Source organism: Triturus cristatus, chromosome 6, assembly GCF_964204655.1.
Source record: "Triturus cristatus chromosome 6, aTriCri1.1, whole genome shotgun sequence".
In the NCBI taxonomy this organism is placed as follows: domain Eukaryota; kingdom Metazoa; phylum Chordata; class Amphibia; order Caudata; family Salamandridae; genus Triturus; species Triturus cristatus.
In genome coordinates this window covers 469898802-469918397 of record NC_140589.1, presented here as the reverse complement: position 1 = coordinate 469918397, position 19596 = coordinate 469898802, and positions in this window count along the sequence as shown.

The following is a 19596-nucleotide window of genomic DNA, read 5'->3' as shown; positions in this document are numbered from 1 at the left end:
GGTGACCCTGGGACCAGGTTGCTTGCATGATCATTTGTCTTTCTCAGGGTCATTTTTTATCATTTCAGTCCACCAGGCATAGAGCAAGTATCTTGAGATTGTGAATACGAGCCACCTAGTGGTATTGGACCTAAAGATGCGTAGAGAATCGGAGGAAAATGGGAAAGAGAGCAAACGGTAGGTAGGAATTACCCAAGTTTTCCTGCGATTTGCATAGGAGGGACATAGAAAAACAAAGTGTTCAAGAGTCTCAGCAGGAAAGTGACAAGGATGTTACAGGGGAATTATCCCAGGTACTTTTGCAAAAATTTAGAGGGAGAACCCCGTACCTAAATTGGATATAAAGAGATCATGCCTGCGGAGGTTCAAAATCCTCCATGAACATTTCAAAGCCAAACCATCCCTTAATATTTATAAAACTGGAAGTTAAAGTGACATGTGCATTAACATCAGTGCATTGTAAATCAACGTACTCCCAATACCTTTTTTTGAGCAGGGGAACCATTTTTTTCGTGATGGACCCTGGGTCCTCCCACATAAACCCCCTCCCCAATTTAATGAAACAATCCTTGACCTTATTGAACCAGGCAAGACATCCTGGTTGCTTTTGTAAAATTAATAGCTCTTCCAGGGCCTCATTTACCGGGACCTGTGTACAACTGGTCCATAGTCTTACCCAGAACAAGAGTGCCTTGAGGATGGCAAAGTAATTAATAGGTTTAAGACCAAGGTCAAGCCTTAACCACAAAAGGTGGGTGTTCACTGGTAGATTATGGATCGCCGTAAAGAATTTATTCTCAGCAAGTTCTAGGTGCTTTAATCTCTCCAACCCCCATAGCTCAGCCCCATATAAGGCTGCTCCTAGTCCTTTTGCCATATGTAGTTCCAGAATTGGAGATGACGGTCAAAAAGCAGACCCCCTGACCCGCCCAGCTATTGCACAGTCGACATGTTGAAGAGTTAAACACTCTTTTCTATTTGGGGTGTCCATGCTAGCTAGACTGTCGCTGAGTCAGACTCCTAAGTAATCAAATACCTTGATCTGCTCCAAGACTTGGGTGCCTAACCTCAATTTACCCTTAGTGGATTTACAGGGGTTGAACGTCATATATTTCGTTTTGGAGCAGTTGATTTCTAAGCCCCTGTCCTTACAAACTTGTGCAAATTTATTAAAGACATTCTGAATCTCCATTACCGTCTTAGATATAAGTAGCGTATCGTCTGCGAATAGCAAGGAGGGCACAGGGCTACCTGCTAATTTTGGGGGGTCGCCTCCACAATCGTACAGCTCTCCTATAAGCCTGTTTATGTACATGGTAAATAGGGTTGGGGGAAGAACACAGCCCTGTCGTACTCCCTTACAAACTGGAATGTCATTGGATAAACTACCATCTAAGTTCCACCTGACTTTGGCATAATTATCTTGATGCAGGCGAATCAGAATTTTGAGAAAATAGGTAGGGAGTCCTAAATCTCGAAGGGCAGTCTAGAGTTGGGTACGGTCTATGGAATCAAAAGCAGTTTTAAGATCAATGAACACAACATACAAATTACCCCACCCAATAGTCACTTCTTTCCATATAAGCAGGAGAAATCTAAAAACCTGGTCTAGAGTGCTTGTAAAAGCCCTGAATCCTGCCTGCAAGTTTGATATTATATTATTCTCCTCGATCCAATCTTGGATCCGGGTTGAGATAATTTTATAAACATTTTTGGGGGAGACATCTATAAGGCTAATAGGCCTATAATTCGCAAGTGACCCCTTATCTCCCTTTTTGAATATCGGGATTATTTTCGTACCTCTCCAGGTCGCAGGAATATCTCCCCCTCGCAAGATGGTATTTAAAAAAGTTTGTAGCAGCGGTCTCCATATTGAAGGCTCCACTTTAAACAGTTCTCCCAGGAGCTTAACAGTCTCCTCTCTTGTGAGGCTAATTTCATCAGCTTGTGCTGGATCTGTACTTCTCATCAGTGGATCTAGATAAACGTCATCCAGTTTGCCTGCATAAAGGTACGTGAAATACTCCTCCCAAACATGGGGCTGTATGTAGAAGTCTGTTTCAGTTTTCTGTTTGGATGTCCCTTTTGACAGGAGGTGCCAGAATAATTGGCTGTCCTTCAACCTTGACGCATCTACAAGTGTGCGCCAATTTTCTGACTCCCATTCCCTTTTTGCCTTAGCCTGTTCCTTTTTGTACAGTTTCCTACTGTTTTAAATGTCTGACCGAGCTTCTGTCTTTACCACCGCAATTAATTCATCTCTGGCTTTCCTGCAAGCCTCATTATACCACGGGGCAGTGCTCCATTGAATTTAATTAAGATTACACTGTTTATTAAAAAGGGTTCCTAGGGTAAGAGTTAATAGTTGGAAGGTAGCCATAATGTCATCATCACTGGCATCAGAATTGCTCACAACAGGAAGGATCTGTAATACCTCAGCATACATTTTTGGGAGGAGATTACAATCAGCCAATATCTCTGGCCATTTTACTCTTTTGTTGTTATTGGTGGTAACAACAGGGACCACCATCTGCCGAGATCGTCCATGCAAGATTGCTAAGCCAGACAGCGTCAATGCCAAAGCATTATGATCACTCTCCTCCCGATTTAATACGACCATGTCATTAACATTTGGCCATAGGTCAAGGTCAACCAAAATGTAATCAATCCTGCTCTTGGCTTTCCCCCTCTTAAACGTATAACATGCTTCTGCGTCCGAGGGTGTCCGCTCATTACAAACTCGTACCACATAGACGCGGGTAAAAGATAATACCTGTTGCCCCCCTTAGTACATATCTTAATCGCTGGAGTCTGATGCTTATCAACCTCTCTAGCTTGATCTTCTTCCTGCAGTATCTCCTGTACATAGTCAACTGGCTCAAATGTTATATTAAAGTCACCAGCGACTATGAGTTGGTACTTTCCCCTTGATGTGCCGAGGTAGTTAGTTAGTGAGGTTATCATGTCTGATGACTTGTGGGGGCTACTAAAACGATTGTATATGTTAAACAACCTGAGATGGAGATTTTCTTTCAGTGATGTCAGTTCTAATCCAAGTATCTCCTCTGATCCTTGTTTCAGTAGCGTGATTTTGCAAACCAGGGAGGTCTTAACCCAGGCCAATAATCCACCAGCTGGAGAATGCCTGGCTGCAATGCTAAGAGTAGTAAACCCCATTCTACGTACCTGCTCAACCGCCCAAGTTTCTTGGAACAGACATAAATGGAATCCATCCACTAAATTACACAACTCTGGGTCAGTTAGCTTTGACCTTATTCCCGAAATATTCCAGGATAAGATTTTCAAATCCTGAGCATTTTTCATACACTCCTGGGGTTGACATCTTGATGTAGATTTTACTCTCTCTATCTCTAATGGCATAGCTGAGTAACTGGGCCACAGAATACAGTTTCACTAGAGTTATTAATATTAATAACACCTTCTAACTGAATAACGGGAAGTACCTCGTGTCGTTTGTGATTCAGTAATTTTGCAGTTCAGTCAATTAGGAGAGTCCAGGTCAGTGAGGGCTTGGTATCTGTTTCTTGTTTCCAGGTGAAAAATCTCTTGTCTCATGTTTGGTTTCTCAGTGTAACATATTGTGTGGGACATTTGGGCTTGCGCGATCGAGGTGCCTATAAAAAAACCCAAGTGGCACAGACAATACCTTGTATAGGCCCCTGGTTTGGTGGAATCTTTCCCCTGCTAAGCAATTGCCCTACAAGCATTGGTGACCTACAGTTTATAACTATGCAGTCTTCAGTTGTGCTCTTGCGTAACAAGCTAACCCAGCTCACACGTCTTACAAACAAGATATCATGATAGTTAATGTTTGAGAAATTGGTGTTCTGGGATAGCCCGTAATAAACTTTATTTTTCAACTGGTCGAATGTTTCTCTGTAATTATCCTGAACTAGAGGGACACTTGTTAAGATTGCCACATATGGGCAGCACTCTAGGGTAAGATGTAATGGCACCTCATTAGCCTGATCGTTCCTATCATTAAAATCAATTATTTCAGGGGAAGTCTGTTTACTGTATTCAGTTCTGTTCCCTGAGGAAGTAGTACTATGTGCGGAAGGCCCAATATTACTAGGAGGCAACCTTTCCCTCCCCGACTGGCTACCAGGTATGGGTTCCCTTGGTTTTTGTGATACTGCCCTCGGGTCACTCCTATTTTTTTCAGTGTTGGAGACACAGGGTGGTAATTATACGTTCCTAATTCCCCTTGCCAGTATGTGGACCCCCATAGGGAGATGCCCCCCTTCGTAACTTTTCATTCATTCCCCTTCCCCAGTCAATAAATCAGCAAGAGATTTTTGAATTGATTCCACACTTGTCTCCAATTTATCAAGCCTGTCCAGAATAGGCAAGAGGTTATAGGATATTGTTTTTTCCAAGCATGTCATTAAGGTTTCAATGATTTGCGGGGAAAGGCCTATAGAGTTAGGGGATGACGGGTCTGAGTCTATCGTAGATGGTACTGTTTCCCTTGTCTCAATAACCACTTCTGGTGCTGATTCCTGGGTCTTTTTCCTGGATCTAGTCCTTACAGCCGGTGGAGGTTCCAAAGGTTTCGCCTTCTTTTTCTTTTTACATAGCGGAATTACCATTGATTGAGGTGAGGGACGCTTGACGGGAGATAAAACTGATAGGCTTTTATTGTGCGTAAATACCCTGTTCAGTGTCACTTGGTAGTCCATTATGCCCCTGGTCCTCATTTATAGCTACAGCCAGACCCCCTTCTACAGACAACTGTTATTCTGCTACCATAATTTCCTTATCGATGGCCTTGACAGCCCGTAGAAGGAAACAATCAAGTGTGGAATTTTGCAGAGGCTTTGGAGTGTTAACCCTTTCCCCAGTTTGCTTCAATTTAGCCATCATTCCAAAAAATGAAGGAGGAAGAATGAGGGGGAAGCACGTTGAATAGAAAAAGAGTTAATTAGTGCTGGAGATGGCCCTTTTTGCAGGGTTATCCCTAAACCTTTTGCTTCTTCCTCCTATTTTTTTCTTGACCTGCTGTTGTTGGTTTTTGGACTCTGGGCACTTTACCACTGCTGATCAGTGCTAAAGTGCATATGCTCTCTGGGTAAATTGTGTTATGGATTGGTGTTCCCATGATTAGCATATTTGATTTACTTGTCAGTCCCTAATAAAGTGCACTGAGTGTGCCAGGGCCTGTAAATCAAATGCTACTAGTGGACCTGCAGCACTGATTGTGCCACCCACATGAGTAGCCCTGAAAAGGTAACTACGACCTGCCACTGCAGAGTCTGCGCGCAGTTTGGAACTGCCATGTCGACTTGGCAAGTTCACTCACTTGCCAGGCCCTAACCTTCCCTTTTCTTACATGTCAGTCACCCCTAATGTAGGCCCAAGGTACCCCTGTGGGCAGGGTGCAGTGTATGTGAAAGGTAGGACATGCCCTGGTGTGTGTGGCATGTCCTGATAGTGAATTACAGCCAATTTTGTTTTTCACTTTTGCAGGCTACCTGTTCCCATAGGACAGAATGGGGAGTTTGTTTATAACATCTTATAAACCTAACTGGCCCTGGGAACAAGGTAGAGAAATAAAGTTTAGTATGCCTGGACTCCAAATCTAAAGATGCATTTTTAGTGAAGGTGATTTTTACATTCTGTGTTTGAAAATACCACTTGCTCAGCCATCCAGTGTGCCTCTGCTAGGATCTGTATTGACTGTCTGGCTTTGGGATGACAGGGGCTGGGGAGGAGCCAGGGTTCCAGAGAGTCTAGACGGGTCAGGGATGGGTTGAATAGACCTGGGCTGCATTCAGAGTAGTGGGAGGAGTTGTCACTAGCACAGGAATAGGCCTGGTCTGCATTTAAAGTGGTGGGAGTAGATTTCCATTGCACCTGAATAGGCCCCGTCTGCCTCTGACAGTGCAGTCTCCACCCCCTGACAGGAAGCCACACCAGAGAGGGCAGAACTGGTTCTGGCTGGGCACAGACACTCTCTGCTTGAGAGGACAAAGGATTTTGGGCTATAAAATATGGAGCCCAACCCCCTGAACTTTAGAACTCTTTTGGACCAAGAAGACAACCAAGCAGAAGAGCTGGAGAAGCTGTGAGGAAGAACTACCACTTTGCTGTGTACTTTGCTGTTTTGGCCTGCATTAGCTGCTTCTGTCTTGGGCAGTGAAAGAACTGGACTGAACTTTACTTTTGGAGGTTTCTCCAAGGGCTTGAGGTAGAGCTTGCTCCCTGTTCAAGAAGTCTCAGGAATAGCAAAGACTTCAAGCTCTTCTGCCCTCAGCAGTGGAAACTGTGTGTTTTGTTCTGCAACAGAAAAAAAAGCAACCCGACACCATCTACAACGTCGCTGAAGGCACTGCAGAGGGCACCACCGCAACGCCACACCGCAACCCTGGTCTCACCGATGCCTGCTGACACTGCCATCAAGCCGCTGCTCGCACCGCAACCAGTGGGTACCGCACTCCGCATTGCCTTGCTTCACGCCGCTATCTTGGTATCCGCAACGACGACGCTGCTTGAACTGTGGTTCGAGGGCACCGGTTTTAAAGTTACACGAAGTACCGCCCTCATCCCGCACCGCAGCCTTGGCCTACCGACGCCGGTGCCATTGACTCCCATTTGTCAGCCAACGACAGCGCTTCAGCAACGACTACGATGCTGCTTGCACCGTGACCTGCCAGCACCGTGACGAGCACTGCATCACTTTGCACCGCGACCCTGGTCTCGCCGACGACACCATCTGACACCACCACCGAGCCGCTGCTCGCACCGCAACCTGAGGGCATTGCACGCCGGACCGCTGTACTTCGCACCGCAGCACCACATGCCTGCCGATTCCAGCGCTCCTCACTTCATCGTGAGGAGTTCGATCTGCAGCGTGTGGGACTTCGAGGGCCCGACAACTCCTGCACTAACCTCCAGAACCGATGCCTGCTGACGCCGAGCTTTCGGAAGCTCAGCGAGAGGTTGCTGACGCCCTGCATTTCTAAGGGTACTGTTTTACAGGTATTCCCGACACCATAGCTGGCCCCCGATGCCGGGCTCAGCCAGAACTGTTTGGATTTGATTGTTCACAACGCTGTGATAGCCCCAAGGGAGCTATCGACTTCAAGGAACTGTTTTTCAAGGTTATATTGATAAGTGAAGATTCCTAAGTACTGTTTTGTGGATTTGTTTTTATCGTTTTTGGTCTTGTCTTAAGTATATAAAAATATTGGATATTTTTCTAAACTGGTGTGGTGTCCTTTTGTAGTGCTTACACTGTATTACTGTTGGTTATGTGCAAATGCTTTACACACTGCCTCTAAGATAAGCCTGACTGCTCATTCCAACCTACCAAGAGGGTGAGCGGGGGTTATTTTAGGAGTGTAACTCCCTTATCCTGACTAGGAAGAAGGGTCCCTATTTGGACAAAGGTACTTACCTCTGCCAACTAGAGACCCCTATTTCTAACAATTAGTCTGGAGCATTCAGACTTACTTGTACAGGTGACCAATGTTCAGGTTGCTCCTTGGAGTACCTAGCGCAGGTTTTCTAGAGGTGAGCGCATGGAAGTAGCCAAAACCAAAAACCAAGAGACTTGGCCCAGTCCAGCCTCCTCCATGCTCTGACAGGCGTAGAGGGGCCAGCCCTTGGCCCGGGGACACCCGCGCACGTGCCGCGCTGCGGGTGCCCCGCAAAGCTTTATGCCCCTCCTGGTGCAGGAAACGGCCGTTGGCGCCTCCAGGCACGATGGTCTCTAAGGGCTGAAGTCCCCGTACAGGCATTAACGCGCAACAACTACAACAGGCTCCATTCTCTTTACATACTAGCACTGTTCCCGGGGAGGATGTTGGTATACAGATGTCATCACGTCCATGTTCTGAGGGGTATTGTTTCAAGGTATTTAGTGACATGATCCACTACCACCAAGATATATCTGTTCCCTGATGCCATTGGAGGTTCTAGGGGACCCACAATATCTACCCCACACTCTCAAAGTATGTCCCAACCACTGGCAGTGGTACCAAGGGAGCCTTTGGCTTGCCCACCTAGCCAGACAGGTTGCACAGGAGCTGTACAACTCATTCACTTTGGAAGATATGCTTGGCCACTAGAAATACCAGTTCAAAGTCTTTTTCTGTCCCTGATGACCTGCCTAGGGGATGTCATGGCTTAACATCAGGAGGAATTCTCTGAACTTCTGGGGAACACCAACCTCCTGGTAACCTTTGAGGTTCCTCACTTCAGTGTAGAAACCACCATCCTCCCAGTAGACTTTGTAGAAGCCACTGATATTACACTTCCCTTGCTTGGAGGTAGTCTGCATCAGGCCCTCATGAGTGGGACACTCTCTCTGTCCCTGACACAACTCCTCCCTGGAGGGTCCACCTGCTTCTTGCAATTTCTCATATCATATCTCCAGTTCCCGACAGTGGATGTTTGTCGTTTTGGTGTCATTTAAAGATAACAAATATTTTCTATGTTTATTAATAGGTGTGAAATTTTTATTGTGTGTTGTGCCTTACTTGTTTAATGTATTGGTATTTCTAAATGCTTTACATACCAGTCTCCTGAGTTAAACCAGCCTGCTCCCAGCCAGCTACCGAGGGTTGAGCTAGGGGCTAGTGTTTTGAGATCTTGTCTGGACATTTTGTGGAGTGGATGGCCTTGTTGCTAGTGGTAGGTACATACCTACCCCTACTAGTAATCCCTCCTCCAACAACTCCTAAATGGAGTAATCCTCAAACATATGCTTGAGATTGTGCATATGCATCTTGTAATAAAAACAGGGCACAGTAGTAAAGGCCTGCTAGAATTGAAAGAAAATGTGCTAATTGGCTTCCTCCATAATCACAGTTGTTAAAGGAAAACTAAGATGTCAGTCCATGCTTAGGTCACAGAGAGCAGCGATCAAGGATCATTAACAAAAACGTTTATGTTGTGTTTTAGTTGGCATCTAAACAATTTTCTAAAATCGAGAATTGCCCAGCCAACTGCATAGTTCAAATTCAAAGTGCAAATTGCTTGACTCATGAGTGCAAGTTTTGGGGTCCTTGTCACAAATCCTAAACTTCAACTTGTACAGCTATTTAATCGCACATAATATTACCCCAGTGTGATATCATATTATGAGGGCATTATATAAGGGATAAAGTAACCCCTGACATACATTATAAGGATATTGCAAGTCACTGAGAAGTTACTGAACCATATAGAGAAACAAAGCCAAGTTAGTTTCTAAGGTTATGGAACTCCGAGGTGACTTGCAACATCCTTATCATGTGTGCCTGGGGTACCTTATCCCATATACTATGCAGTCACACCATCACCTTTCCCACTAACCACTTAAAACCTTGGAATGTAGTTATTTCATATGTAAGAGGGAGCATGTTTGCAAACATGAAGAATAAAAATAAAACCTCTAGTGCACAATTAAACACATCAAAAAACGTATTAGATATTTGTTGCATACAGATAATAGAAACAGTACAATACAGTAATTTTTTTAAAAAAGCTGGAGGAGCTCCGAACATGTAGAAACATTCAGAAAGATTCTAGCTTTTCTCTATCTGCAAAAAAAACCATATTCTCTCTGCTTGTCATTGTAAATAATAAAAATAGTGCAGAAGAAATAAATGCCATTTTCTGTTCAGTTTACTTAAAAAACTACTTCAATCATGCTCCATGACCCGACCTTCCTTTTACCACTGTCGTGTAGTTCTATATAAGATCTGCGCGTTTAGTCAACATACACTGTAGGATTGGTGTCTGGACTGATTCTACACAGCTAGCTCACAGTGCCACTAGAAAACCCTCTTACCAAGGATAGAATAGTTCTTGGCAACTTTCGAACATGACAACCCTGTCCCATCAGGGATTGTGGAAACCATGCGATACTTTTCACTCAGTCACTCATGCTCACTTTGTCTCAGAGAGATACACACAATAAACAGTGAGGATGTTTTTCAATAAGCATTTATTGAACTAGCGTCATTCTAGTGTAAAATAGGTGTGCTGAAACAACCACTAGACAGTAACAGATATAAATGATTATAAGCACTAACAGAGTAAAAGGATGGTAGATTTCTACCATCATGCTAAAACAATGAATACAGGCAAATATATAAAATACATGACAGTAATACATACTAGCATGTATGTGGGTGTAAAAGCCAAGAATCCCTCTAAGATAAAGTCAACCCCATTACCTGAAGTGAGAGCCTGTGGGACCCCATCTTGATCTCGAGATGGACAGCCCGAAAGGGATGTCAGACCACTGCGAGCTGGAGTGTCTGCGTGTAGGAACCTCAGCGTCTCGCGTCAGTGTGTCAGCATGAAAGTCCTTTCCTCCTCTGACTACTTCAGCAAGATATGATGTATTTATACCCAAAGTAGTACCCCCTAGGGATATACCTTGCTGTGTCATGTTGGACTAGGATGACGGAAGGAATGACCCTTATACATCGTTATTATGCAGGAGATAGTAGGCCTGCTGTCCTGCTGTGATTCCAAGAAACCTCATGCATAATGAATGAGGCTTAAACTTTTCAGGGCAAACCCATATCATTTTAGCCATTACCGTAACTAGGTAAAAGGTCAAGAACCGTTATGCAGTGTAATATCAGGGGAATGTAGGTGAAAGGTGCATTCATTACCTGAGCCATTACTGGGGTACCTATATGGAACATAACACTAACTCGAATCCGACAGGAGCTGAAGCATCCTATGGTGGCTCTAAGAATGCAGACATCGACATTGGAATATGCTGAGGACACTGCAGAACATGGGCCATTATCGGGTCCGGTAAAGCATCAATGTCCGGTGGCGCAATTGTTGTAAGTGTTAGACAGAGATCCAACACGCATGCTTGTCTCCAGAACAGGCATCGGAGGACAGTCAGAATACAGTCGATCCAGACTGGTCTAAATGACAAGAACCAAGACTCGCTCAGTTCTCGAAGACGAGGTGTACCCAGATGAATTAGCCTTGCGATCGCGGTATCAGCGCTCCAAGAGCATTCTTTCCATCTCCTTTGTGACTGGGAAATCCATTGCGTAGCAGAAAAGTGAAAATCAGGATGCCAGCTATTAGAAACAGGATCAGAGGAAGCCCTCCAATAATACTTTAGAATACGGAGTGTATGAATTTGGAAATAACTCAGACGATTGTCTGAAAGGTGCTAACAGTCCAGAACCTATGGTCTTAAATTGGTGTACTATAACCGTCATATCAGACATGTTAAAGATACGTTGTACCATTTCATTAAATGGAAAGGGAAGTTTGTTCATACTAGGGCTTGTATCTCAGCCAAAGACCTTGCAACCTGCAAATCATACGTATCTCCGTGGAGGTTAAGGGCACTGTTTGCTGTAAAAGCATGGCTTTAATTCGGCTCCGAGAATCAAACCGTATAAAGGAAACATTCAGCGAAGGCCATAACGGTGCCTCCCTGATTTTGTGGGTCGGTAGAAACAATACTTGTGTACAGCAAGTAACCCTGGAGCTTACAGTGACAAGATATGAGCAAATTGGGAGCATCCCACAACAACCTTGATCATTCATCATTGAGTAACTCCCATTTGAAAGTAACCTGAATACCGGATTTATCATGGCAGCTGGGGTCCCTTTCCAGTGACAGGATAAGTTTGCAACTGAACCATTACAGGCCCCGTGAAGCATGATATCCTGGCATATGAGAGATCCACTTAAAGAGTTCTTGCAGTCAGTACCGCTAAGAAACACTTCCATGTCCCCATTCCTACATCGAAATCTGTACGGTAATTCCCAAGATTCCTTGATGAATTCCCTACCTATCGCTTCATATCTGCCCGCCTGTTGTTGTTCAAAGCAGTACTGAAACTGGAAAGTTGTGACCGGTAGTGTTATATGGCCATGGATTAAGCATTCTGTGGATGGTGATTCTGCCACAGTAAAAGGTAATTTGTTCCGTTTTTCAATACACAGCATTGTATATTTTGCTCCCCTTTGTGCCATCGTTATCTGCTTCTCAGTAAGATTGTATGCAGAAAATAGGGACGTACTGTTGATAAATCGCCAAGGCACATAACCAGCGCGCAATGATTGCAGCGTCCAGCTTAATAACATAATAGAACGTAACTGGGATTGTCCGTGCTGCATGGACAAGTCTTGTTCTAGTATATCTATAGCAGAAGATACAATGTTGCCCAGTGAATAAATCCTGGATGTTAATGTAGTCATACCATTGTCAACTACAGCTAACACCATTTCTAGGTTAATTCTATCTATCTCACAGAGTCTCTCCACAGCTTCTTGTTGAGAGATTTTCCAGATTTCATTACAGACAGCATAAGAGAAACGTTTCTGACGTTTCTTTCTGGGACCTAATAAGAAATCCCTTAGATCCACCTCATCTGGGAGTAAGGATAAGTGCTGTTTCGCCTGGGACAGTGCCAAGGTTTTTAGCCAATCGAGGCACAACTTCCCAACACTGTATGATGTCACTACCCCGATGTTCTCTTTGTACATATTGTGGGTCTGGCCTAAGGATACTAAACCCTTCGGTTGTACCCTTGAATCTTAATTGACATCTGTTTGTATCTGTGGGCCAAACTAACTATCCCTTCCAATTGGGGTCTGCACTGCATATTGTCATCTATTGTATCCCCTCCACATGATGTAAAATTGATGTGTGAAGGTGTGGGAACACGTGGTGTGTTCAAATCCTTGTTCTAGGCTAGTCCAAGACAAGAATTCTGTTGCACAGTTTTATTCAGAAATATTATCTGTTGTGGAATGAGGCACACTCTAAACAGTGCTTCTGTTCCCTGAACTTGCCATTCCTTAGAACCCCAGACTGATTTTGTGTCTATAGTGTCCTTCCATAAGTCAAAACCCTGTTCAGACAGTTGGGAAATAAAGGATGCAGAATAAATCTGTTTGGTGTTAGTCAGCATATTTTTCTGTGCAGGTGTAGGTGCCATCTTATAGCAATATGAGGTCAGGTCAGAAGTGTTAAACCCTGAAAAATACAAACCATTCTGTGCAAATGTCTTCGAACTATCTTTTGGTGATGTCAGGCAATGTTCCCATTGGTGATATGTGGAAACATTTTGTGGGATACTGGATTTGTGTAAAAAGTGATGACAATAATTATGGTAACAGTACATGCTATCAAAGTCAGGTATGCCCTCTAACATTTCATTGTTTAAAAATGCAGTGGATTGTTCCAAATCAGACAACATATTATTTACAGTTTCAAAATCCCAATCATCAGAAAATGTACTGGAGTTAATTATATAATTTAGAGAACTTTAAAATACATGTGGAATCTTCAAAAGGTCAGTGGTGCCAAATACATCATTATCAACTTTGTTCCAAACTATACCATCAGGAAATGGAACAGCTGTAATGTTCACGGAAATCAAGTCTCTTTGTTCACGATGAGAGGATGTATGAGGTTTCAGGACCAAGTTCACATTTGATACTGCAGAGCATTCTGGGAGATATTTTCCATTTATGAGTAAGCAAAAGACAGTCACCAGGCCAATCCAGAACAGAAAAAACAATATTTCAGTTATGATGCAGAGCTGGAGCCAAGGTGATACAAAGTAAGTCTTTTTGAGAAAAGTGTAAAACTCACTAATTTGTTGCTTACTGGAAACTGGAGCTGGTGTTGTCTCAGGTTCACTGGGATCAAGAGAGAAGGTATCAAAATCGATGAAGTAGCCAGATGCAGTTCGATCAATCTTTGGTAGCTCAGCAGGTTGTGTTGAACTGGCAGGTGTCTCTTGTCAAGGCGTATTGATTTAGACATCAATGTTAGGCTGAATTGAAATTTGTCTTACATTTGTGTTTTGAAGTTCTGTTTCAAGAGGAACGAGTACCATTTCATTGTTGGAAATTCCATCATTTTGTATTGGTGACCCTTTGCATGTTATGAGTCATTCTTTCTGAACTTCCGGTTTGGTAGTGAGAGGAAAGCTTCAGTTACCCAGGAGCCCACAAGGCCTACCATTCAGTATCAGCCACACTGTGGTTTTGATCAGATCAATGGAGACAAATCTCTTTTCTTTTTTTCCGGCAAGAGGCAGAAGATGTACTGTTCTTGTTCCTTCGACAGCCAGGACAGGTACAGGTGTTCTGTATTTTAGCCTAAATTCTTTCTTGTCCTCAAACTTTTCTCTGACCAGATCCCTGACTTTTGGGGTCCAGACTGGTCTTGCCGTGACTGATTTGACTTCCCCAGTGGCGGTGCGTTTTACTTGCACGTTACTTAGTAGTGCCCGGGATTCATTTAGATCCTGTAAAACAGCCAAACGTTTATTGATATCAAATGGTTTATCATCCGCCACTGTGCTTTCATAATTGAGATCAGGTACCCACATTCTTGTCTCAAATAAGACCTCGTAAGGAGTGACACCCCCTAGAGAATTTCTTGGCATATTGTTGAGGGTTCGTTGTGCCCCATATAAGTGATTGACCCCACTATCACCCAAACCTAATACTCTTGCTGTTAAAGATTGCTTTAAGCCTCGGTTTTTCTTCTCCATGACCGAATTTCCCTCTGGAATGTACGGAGAGGCGTACCGCAATGTTACGCCCAAACCTTCCATGGCTTCCTTGTAAGCCCTAGGGCTAAATGCTGCACCACATTCAGAATGTAATGTGCCAACTGCGTATGTCCCTTTAAGGGCTCGCAAATCTTTTATAACAGTCGAGGGCTGTGGTCATACCCACAGGAATCTTGAGCATGAATCCACGGCCACCAAGATATGCTTGTATGCCCCATCTGAGTGTAAGGGGCCACAGTGGTCCAAATATACACATGCAAGTTGTCTGTCTGATATTAGTAAAGGTGTCTGCGCTGGACACGCCACAGTAGAACCCTTCATCTGCTGGTAGATGTCACATTTTAAGACAAAATTCTTTGTCTCTTTTTTTTAAACTAGGCCACCAATAGTATTTTTTCAGTAAAGAAACTGTTGCGGTAACTCCTGCGTATGCAGAACCTAGACCCTCGTGTGCAGCTAGTAGTAAGCCTAATCTGCGATCCATGTTTGGTATTACTCTATCCTCCACTCCTGGCACCTGAGCATACGTAATGTTGTTTGCACCTAACTTGTAGGAGTATTTGAGTTGAAAACCTTTCAGTAAGGTAGTGCTGTTTTTGCGTGAAGCAATGACATCTACCATTTTCTGTCCGTCTATTCTCATTTTTGAACTAGTGATTGCAGCTACAGCAGCAGTACATACTGCCCCCTTTGTGGCTACATCGGCCAATGAATTCCCTTCAACGTAAATGCAATCACGTTGATGACTCAGCATGCATATTATGGAAGCTCTTGGTAGTTTTTTTTCAACTCAGCTACCTGTTCTCATATCATTTTATGCTTAATTGTGCCATATTTTGAGTCTTTAAACCCCTTCTGACCCCAGTAGTGGAGATATTTGTTGTATGACTGGACACAATAAAAAGGAATCGCACACAATCAGTGTAGGAATTCTCAATCCATATTTATCAGTGTCAGTAATAGGGCTTTTAGTTCTGCCAGCTGAGGCGTGCAGTCTCCTAGAGACACTCGCTTCGTATCCCTGGGATGGAACTTGCCATCCTGCATATGACCTTTTACAATCGCACATACGGCGCTGTACTGCTGTTTACTTCCTATAGCCGGCTGAGCAGATCCGTCCGTGTAAATAATGTATTCATACTGATCTAGAGGCATTATTTCATTTGGGAGAGGATATTCTTGTTCATATTGCAGGAATGCCTGTGTTTTTAGACTAGGGTCATATCTGTATTCTACAACCGTTGCAGTGAGATAATTAGCCCATTGTATCCATCTGGGATATCAGGATTTAGCATTAGGAACGCTTGCCTTTGTTGCAGCCTCCAAGGCTGGGACCGGAGTTATGACTATTATTCGTTTCCCCTGAGCCAGTGCTCTTTCTGTTACTACAGCAGTCTGTACTGCTGTCAATATTGTTTCTGTAGAAGCAAAGTGCATTTCAGAGTATGTGTACAAGTGCGATTTATATGCTATGGGTACTGTTTCACCTTCATTGAAGGTTAGATAAGTTACCCAGATAGACCCACTATAACACGGATCACTAGATTGCATACGTTTTGCGCGTGTCTGCAAGTGTTTTGAAGCTATCATGTCAGCTTGTAGGGAACAAAGGATATCTATGTGTTTCTGTGTCCAAAGCCCAACTGACAAATCAGGTCTGATTGAGTCGTAGAAAGGTTTTACTGTTTTTGCATAATCTAAAATGTATCTTCTGCCAAAATTTAATAATCCCATTATGAATTGTACGTTTTTCAGCAACGTAGGAGGTTGGAGCAGTGCACACTTTTCTAAAAAGTTAGCTGCAAGGCTTTTCCCTTCACTTGATAGCTCAAATCCCCAAAATAGGACATTGAGGTGGGCTATTTTCGATTTTTTTTTTTATAGTTAAATTTGCAGCCCTCAGAGGCGAACCCCAAAATTATGTTGCTCACTCTCATCAAGTGATCCTGTAAATCATCATCCGTCAGATAACTATCATCTATATAAGTAATTCTGTTACCCTGTTGGAGAACAACCCATAGCTATTCTTATACCACTGGGGGAGTCAGCAAAATTGAAACTGGGAACTTAGCATGGAAAATGCTGTTAGATACCTGCTTTCAGGCACTGTATTTTGGCAGAAGAATCCATTCGAGATATCTAGTGTAGTTTTGTATTTTTTCTGCACAACGTTATTAATCAATGCGGCACTGTGTGCATTCTGTACTGCAAATGTTTTAGTGCATGTGTTCAGATGTCTGTAGTCTAAAACTAGACGATATGAATTATCGGGTTTCGTTACAGGAAACAAAGGATTATTCATTGAGGAGGTGTAAGTTTCTATAACACGCTGGTATTCAAGTTGATCTAAGTTCTCCCTGAACTATTTTCTTCACTTCATGTTTTATTGGGTACTGTGTCTGTGGAGTTGGAGTAGTTTTTACTGGGATCACATGGTGTGGTGACTCAGCATCCCACCCAACTTGGTTGCGATATAGGGCCGGAGCAAGGGCTACCCCCTACTCCTGCGCATATGTGTGATTTAAGCAGATTTGAGTGAGGTCGGAAAAAGCTGGTAAAATTACCATTTCTTCCTTTGAGCAATCCATAACAATTTCAGGCGGCCAATCTTTCTCAGCTAAAAGGATGCCATAGCCATAAGTTAGGTCCTCCCTCCATTTTGAATGTTATCTCATGTAACCTATGTGGGACACTTACCCTTGTATCAGGTGTTTCCATTGTGATATGCTCATTCAACTTCGCTGTCACCAGAAATTCCATCAGGTTCTGGTGAGCTATTGTTACTTCTGCTGCGCTGTCTAGCATCTTCAGAGTCCATTCCCCATTCAGAAATTGAGTCCTGAGAATTCTGGGCATGTCTTAATTTTAGAACTGCTACTTTCTTCTTTCTAAATTGATGTTTAGATTTTGGCTTGTCTTCTTTTTTTAGTAGTGTAGTCTGAAGCGCGTTGTGTGTCTCTGGACTTTGTACGCTCTTCTTGTCTGTGTTCTGGCCATCTTTCCCTCTCGGAGTTTCTTGGTGAACCCTGAAAGGAACGAGAGGAACGTGTATCAGTATCCTGATACCTGTCAGGTTTTTTAATGTGATCTCTATTCCTAAGGTTGTATTTCCTTTTGGAGGGCTCCTGTTGAAGAGTCCCACTCCTGGATTGAGATCTATTCTTTTGTTTTTTATTGTTTATTTACAATCTCAGTTACTGGTCCCCAACAGTATTTTAATTCTAATACATGAACTAAATTTACACAGTGTTTATCAACTTAAGACAATAAACATTCTCAAAGTACTTTCTTCTGTTATTCTTTATTCTTGTTCTCACTACGTATCATGATTTTACAGCAATACTGCTTACAGCCAACACGTGTTGCATACAAACGCATTTCATCGGGGCTGTCACAAACAAATAAAAATCAGTTCCTTTTAAATTAAGTGCAAAAACAAACAAACATTTGTAAATATATCATGACATCTTCTATACAACATGTGTTCCTTAACATAATTTCAAGGTGTAAAATCTAAAGGTTCACATACATTTTGCACCTTCTCTGTGTATCATCCTTTTAAACTCAATAATAATTTTTGCATACAAAATATTTTCATCATTCTCTCTAGTACCATTCCACTCATTATTTGTTTTTATTTGTTTTTTTGTACCCCAGGGATATTTTCTTGTACCTATCTATAGATAATTTAACTTTAACAATTCTAATTTCAATCAATCAATCAATCAATAAATATACTTATAAAGCGCACTACTCACCCGTTAGGGTCTCAGGGCGCTGGGGAGAGGGGATGCTACTGGTCGAAAAGCCATGTTTTGAGGCGTTTCCTGAAAGTTAGGAGGTCCTGGGTCTGGCGTAGCTGGAGTGGTAGAGAGTTCCAGGTTTTGGCGGTGAGGTGTGAGAAGGATCTTCCTCCGGCGGTGGTGCGGCGGATGCGGGTGATGGTGGCGAGAGCATGGTTGGCAGATCGGAGATGGCATGTGGGAGCATGGATGGAAAGTCTGTCATTGAGGTAGGCTGGACCGGTGTTGTAGAGAGCCTTCTGTGCGTGGGTCAGGAGCTTGAAGGTGATCCCTTTCGGTACAGGTAGCCAGTGTAGGTCTCTGAGGTGGCGGGAGATGTGGTTGCGGCGTGGGACATTAAGGATGAGGTGGGCGGATGCGTTCTGGATACGTTGTAGCTTGGTTTGTAGCTTGGCCGTTGTTCCTGCATATAGGGCTTTGCCGTAATCCAATCTGCTGCTGACCAGGGTGTGGGTGACGGTTTTTCTGGTCTCGACGAGGATCCACTTGAAGATCTTGCGGAGCATGCAGAGAATGTTGTAGCAGGAGGAGGAGATTGCGTTGACCTGCTGAGTCATGCTGAGAGTGGAGTCCAAGATGAAGCCCAGGTTGCGAGCGTGGGTGGTGGGTGAGGGTGCGGTGCCTAGGGAGTTGGGCCACCAGGAGTCGTTCCATGCTGAGGGGTTGGAGCCAAAGATGACGATCTCTGTTTTATCGGTGTTTAGCTTGAGGCGGCTTGATTCCATCCAGTTAGAGATGGCGTGTAGTCCGTTGTGTAGGTTGTTTTTGGCAGTAGTGGGCTCTTTTGTGAGGGAGAGGATCAGCTGGGTGTCGTCTGCGTATGATATTATGTTGATGTGGTGTGTCCGAGCGATGTTGGCGAGAGTAGCTATAGAGCAGCAGTGAATATAATTTCAAGATGTAAAATCTAAAAGTTCATATACATTTTGCACCTTCTGTGTTTCCCATCCTTTTAAACTCAATAATCATTTGTGCATACAAAATGTTATCATACTCTTTAGTGCCATTCCACCCATTATTTGTTTTTATTTGTTTTTTGTACCCCAGAGATATTTTCTTGTACCTATGAATAGATAATTTTACTTTAACAATTCTGATTTAAGTTATAGAGCAGCAGTGAACCTATTAAATGTCGCTGTGCCTTAAGGCTATTAGATTAAAAAATAATTTGCCTTAATGTTTCTGTTCTTTTCATATTTCAAGTAATTAGACTTTGTGTATATTAAATCTTCCAATTCTGATAACACTCTTTTGTGGTTGTA